The sequence below is a fragment of the Melopsittacus undulatus genome, chromosome Z, assembly GCF_012275295.1.
Source record: "Melopsittacus undulatus isolate bMelUnd1 chromosome Z, bMelUnd1.mat.Z, whole genome shotgun sequence".
Classification (NCBI taxonomy): domain Eukaryota; kingdom Metazoa; phylum Chordata; class Aves; order Psittaciformes; family Psittaculidae; genus Melopsittacus; species Melopsittacus undulatus.
The window spans coordinates 34,380,907-34,388,107 of record NC_047557.1 but is presented as its reverse complement, the minus strand read 5'-3'; the positions used below and the strand labels follow the sequence as shown (position 1 = coordinate 34,388,107).

The 7,201-nt window shown below is 40.0% G+C and overlaps 1 long non-coding RNA gene across 1 annotated transcript; it reads left to right on the top strand.

Annotated features, from left to right (window-relative positions):
* The first annotated feature begins 6,060 nt into the window (after window positions 1–6,060).
* On the top strand, window positions 6,061–6,659 carry LOC115947457 (uncharacterized). Its single transcript, XR_004081387.1, has 2 exons — window positions 6,061–6,212; window positions 6,441–6,659. It is a non-coding gene; the product is annotated as an uncharacterized lncRNA (long non-coding RNA).
* Window positions 6,660–7,201: the final 542 nt, after the last annotated feature.

The window sequence follows — 7,201 nt, the reverse complement described above, 5'->3', positions numbered from 1 at the left end:
TCCTCTACTTTAAAAAGATTGTTTTTTTTTTTTGTTAAACCCAGCTCTGTTTAACCCTCCTTTGGCCCTGCCTCTGGCCCAGATGTCCCTTTTTCAGCTGTTTGTGGTCACAGCTTTGCCCCTGTTTAGCAGGAACTAACGCAGGGGTGTGCAGTATGGAGAGATGAAGGTGTGTGACACCTCAGATCCCCTTGCAGTCCACCTGCCTCTGATCTCCTTCACCATCTTATGCCACACTAGCTCTCCTGTACTCAGCCACCTTGAGTTTTAGCCTCCATCCAGCTCTCAGGGCTCAGTGTGCTCCTCAGGAAGCATGATGCTGCCCTTACTGTTCCCATCACCTTGGGTAGACCCTCAGCTTTAAACTGTTGGGACCTTTGCTGGTGTGCTCAGGGTCAGCAAGGCTCAAGTTTGGTCTGCAGTGATGGGGAAACACCATGGTAACACAGATTGAGCAAAGGATGTAATGAATTAAATAAAAATTAAAAAAAATAAAAATATTTGATGGTGACCACCATCAGAACAATATCTTATTAAACATTAGCATGCAGCACGAATGCATGGGAGGAAGCTCTGAGGGACTGACTGGCTCTGCAGCTTCACCGTGCGTATCCAGCAGTTCAGAGAGTAATGGAGTGAACATCCTTTCCTCATACCTTTTAATAAGTCAGCTCATCAGCTGTGTTCACTGGATCCAGAGCAGGAAACTTGACAAGGTGCTTTGTACCAGGAAAGCACATCCAGTAAGCTCAGTGTCAGGTCCCAGTAAAGGCAGCTGTGAAGTATTATAAAGATTTACCTTCTGTGTAGTTAAGAGGGCAAGCTGGGAAATCCCGGGGACAAAAAAAGCCACCCCTACTGAATAGCTGTCAAAGTGATAATCCTTTTAGAAGAATATGTTTGCTGTGTGCTGCTTATTTATACAGAGCCTGTGCTCCTGGTGAAACTTCTCAGTCCTTGTGAATTCAAACGGGTAAAAGTTTTTGTTAACACAAATGAACATGTTATATAACAAGATCCTAAGACTCTGAGGGTAGAATATTCCCTTTCATCACTATAAATGATGGAGTCTTAATAGAAATTGACTCTTCTTTTTGCTTTAATAAAGCATATAAATTAATGTTACACACTATTAATATTCTGCATCTGGATTCCCACAGAAAAAAAAAAAACAACTAACTTTCTGTTCAGGATCTAGATTTATTAAAAGAAGAAAAAAAAAAAAAAGCCCTTGCTTTTCTTCATGTGACCACAAAAAAGACAATCACAAAACACACAGGTTCCATCATCCCCCCCTTTTGTTTTTTTGTTTTTTTTTTTTTGCTGGGCCTCATTTTTGGCAGCCAGTGTTACTGGAAACTTGGCGGTGAACTGTGCCACTAAGGGACAAGTTCAGTACTGGTGTGTACATAACATTGATTCTCAGTGATGAAGAACTTGTCTGTGCACACTGCTGTAGGCCTCCGTTTTGACTGAAGCCCAGAGTTATTATTCCAATATTAAAAAGCCAGAACAATTCCTCTCCCTTAACGAAATCTGTAGGAAGTATGTGCATCCCTGTATGTGCCCAAGGGGGAGAAAATGAGATTAAATTTGTCAGAGTGACTGCCCACTGCCTGAGACAGTATTGAGAGACCTGGTAATCCTGTACTTAGAGTGAAGGTCTACCACTGCTCAGGAGGAGATCACCAGGTTTGTTATAGTTCATGTATAAGTGCTGCAGATTAGTCTGTAAGAATCGAGTCTTTTCCAGCAATGGGAGAAAAGTCTGAGTCAAAATTCCTGTTCCTGTTCTCGTGTCTAGCATACAAAGACCCTTTTGGGATTAGGTTCTTTAATGTCCTCTGATTCTGTTGTTAATTTTGATAAGCATTTAACCTGCTTCAAGATTATATTTTTTTAATGAGCACTTCCCAGCTATTTCATTCTAACAACGTGGGATGAGAATACTTCACATTTCCATTTTCCCATTCACAAACAGCTGCTTGCCACCAAGATGCAGGAAATGACGCTGCTGAAGTATCTCTGATGTAGGTGGTATGTTACCCGCAAAAAGATGGCTGAGGCATGGGCCTATTAGCCTGCCCATGCTGCACTAACGATTTCACTAATGCTTTACCCTCACATGATTGAACAGGGCTTCCTTCAGATGACTGGACAAATGAGAACAGATGATCAGCAGAGTTCATAAAAGTGAAATATCTGATAGCTGCATCCCTGTTGCTCTTGTGTTGTGCAACTGCATGTAGAGGGGTGAGGAGGAAGAGAAAGGGAGATGACCGTAAAACAGCTCCTTAATTACTACATAGATAAAGCTATGCATCAGTGAGAAACTTGTTTTAAGATGTGTACATTGCCATGGGCACGACTTCCAAAGTCTGCTTTCACTTATGCTGATAGAAATCTGGAACAGCACTATTTTCAGACAAGTAACTTCAATTTGTACAAGTAGAAGTGAGTCCTGAATCTGTCCCTTCAGTAAGAAAAAAGGGTGATAAAACAGAATGCAACCTAGTAAGACAAAGGGCATGAATCCCCCTATTCAGGTGCTTAAATGATTCACATTTCTTAGCACAGACAGCTTCCCTTCCACACTGCAGCACTATTTTCAGCTTCTTAGGAAAATGTGGGCATTGTTTGTAGAGTCCGGTCTTTATTATTCTTTTAACCTGAATGATCATTTTGCTTTTACCAGCTTATCTTGCACTGCTAAGAAAACAAGAAGCAATAAATCTTCTTCAAGGCTTCTTGGTGTGGGGTGAATAAGCAACGCTGATGCTGATTCTTTAAAAAAACTCATTTCTTGTAACGTAAGCCCTGCTGAAGATGGCCCTGTCAACTGATTAGACTTTTTACTTGGCCCTATTGATTCTGTTCTACACCGATGAGGCCCATAATGCTGGCTAATGTTATTGACGAGCCATCAGTCCTGCAGAGACGTGTGGGGCTTGCAGCTCTCTCTGAACCACAAAAACCTATCCATGGACAATGATGGAGAGGAAGAGGAAGATGCAAGCAAAGCACTCAGGCTGCTTCATTCGGCCTGTAGTACATTAATGAAAGACATACACTCTGTGGGAAGAGACAGATGTGGCTCTCCAGAAGCCATTTATTTATAAAATAATTATGAATGCGTGGTCAAGTCATGGATTTTCATTACAGTGTGCATGTCTAACACTCCTTCTTTGTTCACATTTTGCTCTAAATGAAATATAAAGGGAGAGTGATAGCAGCAGAGGCCTGAAGGAGGTTACTGTCTCCTTCCTTTTACTACCTTTTGTTAAGCCTCAAGAACAGGTGCTGTCTGGATTTGTCAAAGTAATGCAAAGCTGCTCTGGGAGGCACACTCCAGTTGTAACCAGAGAGGCGACCTGTACAGAAGCATGGTAGAAGGCAGCATCACAGCTCACTAAATGCTGGAACTTGTTTGAACAATGCAAGAGCATTGATACCAGTTACTGCATGGAGAGGAGTAAGTTTGATCTTGTGGACTGCTGAGTACAAGGCCTAAACTACTTAAATCTCCATTTCATTTCCTTTTGTTTCCTTTTCGTTTCCTTTTCTATTCTTTCTTTTATTCTCTGCCTTCTTGAAAGCCTACGGTAGAGGCTTTGAAAGTTAGTCTGTCTTTTTCTGTCTCAAAATGAGAAAAGCAGAATAGAGCTGTGACCTAGTCATTCAATGACTTCTGATTCTTTAAGAGGAAGAAGACTGGGAAACTAGTAAGGAAGTCAATTATTGTATCACACCATTCAATTTCTGGAATAATAGATCCATTGTGAGCTGTACTATAGTAATGGCAAGATAGGTAAACATTAAGAACTTACAGCCAAGTGTTTGCTTTGTGTGCCTTTCTAGAATAAAGCCATAGGATCAGACCATAGAAAACATACAGCAAGAGGATTTTCTGCTGGAAATATTAGTGTAAATTCAAGTCTGGTCCTGTCTCTACAGTTTTCCATTCACTTTTCAAGGTATCTATACTGTACAGGTTTTTTAAAAAGACTTGTCTCCACCTTTAGGCTGACTGGATTTTAAAGTATAAATATTACTTTACTTACATCACATCAATGGAAAAGCTAATAGCCCTGTCAGTGTCCACCAATAATTAGCACCAACGATGCCAGGACAGGAAGCTGTGTATCTGTGAGATAGAAAAAGTGCTATATAATAGTTAGATAGTAATATTATTACTGGCAGTCTGCTAAGCAGGTTACAGAACAGTTCAGGCACAGTATACTGATCTGCTACATGTCATACATGTGCCAAAGGTAATACCTGTAGTAGGAAATTAACAGTAGTAGTGGACAAAAAGCAAAGAAGATGAAGTAACGTAGCCCTTTTTAAAAAACAACAGGTCACAATTAGTCTTGAAGGAAAGGACAAAACCACACTGGGTGTGAGGTTACGTTAGAAACATGATAGTCCGTTCTCAATGAAAGGTTTGCAAACCCCATGCCTGCTTACAATTTGTACAAGAGACCAGGGTGGGAAGGTGGGTGAATTCACAGGGCTCAGTAATGTGATAAAAGACTTGCAGAATTTTTTTTGCAAAGTTCAAAAAATGGATGAATTTTGCAGACCGCAGCTGCAGTGATCTATATATATTATTACAAACAAGATAATAGTGTTCATAAGCAGAGATGAAAGTGAACAAGAGCTGGCAAAATAAATGTTAGCTGAAACTGAATCCCACTAACCTCCTGTGGAACATTTGTGATATTAACCCCCTGCACACCCGCAGCAGAGCATTCACACTGGGAGGCTGAGCACAAAGCTTGGTGATGTTTAATTTTAATTTAACACAGCTTATCCAGGAGAGACCATACAGCTCTGTGGCATGACTGAAAGGCTATTGAAGAGAGTGTTTCTGCATCTGTGCAAGTGTGTGCATGTAAAATTGCAGCCAAAACAAGGTGTCAAAACAAAGTGAACTGGTTTTAGGCCTATGATAAAACAAATGGTTACATTCTGGACCACATTATGTTGGTGTAAATCCAGACTAAACTCATTTCATAGCAGTAGGTTTGTTCTGTGCTTTGAAAACAGAATTTGGCTCTTTCTCATGCTCTCACACGGTCTTTTCTTTTGTGTATCACCGCAGCCTTCCTTTTGAACATAAGATTTCCCAAGATATAAGAAATCATTTTTAAACCTTAAAACTAACAAAAAAATAACCAACCAACTAACCAAATATAAAAAAAAAAGAAAAAACTCACTCAAATGCTACTATATTTAGTATTTTATATTGTTTCCATTTGACTGTTAGGGTTGTAGCCACATATATATTGGTAGATGGAGTTGATCTCAGAAAAATCAAGTCTGTAGCATTCAGAAAGATGTCCTCTTTCTGTCCCTTACTAGGAGACTAACAGTTGCCTGAATCAACCCATTCACTAATCATCTTGTGTTTCCAGCTACCATGAGCTAAATCTGGACCTTACTGAAACCAATGGAAATGCACTAGCACCAGATTTTCACTGTATAACTGTCAAACATTCTGACTGAAGCATGTTCCTTATTAATTTAACCAATTCTAGGCATCACTGAAGCCTAATTTCTTGTGAATCTCTGAGGTAATTAAATTATTCTCTTCTGACCCTCCAGAGTACTTCCTTAAGAAGCTCAAGAGATTAAAAAGTAGCTTATTATTATGCAAAAGTAAGTAAATCCAGCACACAGATTCTTTAATTTCTTCAGCTGCTCTTTGCAGTTCCCCTTTGTGACAAAATGGTGATTTTTGACACGAGAGAGCTTAGAAGCAAAGAGTAAGTAGACATTATTTGCTGAGAAAACAGTCTCACATGCAGTGTGAATGAGCTTCCTTTCTTTAAGCAGAGGTTTCTCTGACACAGCAGGAAAGAAATACTGCCTATTTCACAACTCGCTATCAGCACCATATGATGTGATGGCTTGACTTCACAAACAAAGATTTGGGAAGGGCTTTACACACGCTTACTAATAGCATGCTGATGATTAAAAAGGCACCATATATGCAATCTGCAACATACAATTCCATCAGCTGCAAGTGGTAAAACCCAACTTACTAATTTGGTTTGGCAGATCTTAACAAGGGAGGTGTAAACGTGGGTTCCCATCTGAGCAATTACACCAGTCTGTGATATTCCTCACTTTCTGCTTTGTCATACCCAGAGTTCAGAAGAAGAGGACAGCATTTCTAGCTCTGCAGAAGCTGACTGCTATTTGCTAGAGTAAGGACTGCAACTGTGTATAAATACTAAGTATTCTGTTCCTGTGAGGTTTTTTCTGTTGCTTAAACTTCCTTATCGTCTTTCATTTTTGGGACTACTGTATCCCAAGCTTAGCTCCATTGTCACCACAGTAGTCATGCTCCACCTGAATTGGCTGCCTGCATCTAAAATTAATAATCTGGCAAGAGTTGTTTTTTTTTTTCATTTTTGCTCTAACTTTTCTTATAGGTTCCTTTGGAACTGATGAGACCTTCACCTTTCCTCTCTTGTTCCATGATTTGGGAAAATCGCTACTCACCAGCCTCAGCCCAAGTAAAATCTTTGATAATGGAAGAAAAAGAACCATTCTAAGGAGCAGCACATTCCATGGACTGGTGATGGAGAGACTTCTCATTATCTGTGCAAAGCTCATGTAATGAAAATGTATCAATAAATATAGTTCACTGTCATTAGTTGTGCACTTCTGGCTGACTTCCTCTTAGACCCATTAAATAATCCTCAGTATAGCATATTTCAGCGTTCTTACAGGAGGCTGTATGGTATCACATAGATTGCTATTCATGTACCTTTCACCTTCTGCCCTGTATCAGTGAGTCTGAAAAAACAGACTCCTATGCTAATATAGAGTAGCATCTTTTGTTGATGCTGCTCATAACAGCTTCTTTTGTGGACTTTTTTGTGGGTGTGGGGGAACAGGACAAAAAGAGTCACAGACTGAAAACAATAAAATAGTCTCATTACATTGTAATGTTGCAGACAGTTCAATTTCGAGCTTGTGGCATTAGAGGAAGAACTCCTGGGCACTCGCTTCAGAACCTAAATCAAGGGTATTTTAATTTGCAATCCCTGCTTCCTTTTCACAACGAGACACAGGACAATAAGAGGGAACATATTTCTCTTGCAAGTTAACTCAACATGCAATATGCAGAAGATCACTCAGGCGCACTCAGTGCTAGCAATCCACAGTTTATTGATTTCACCCTATCACT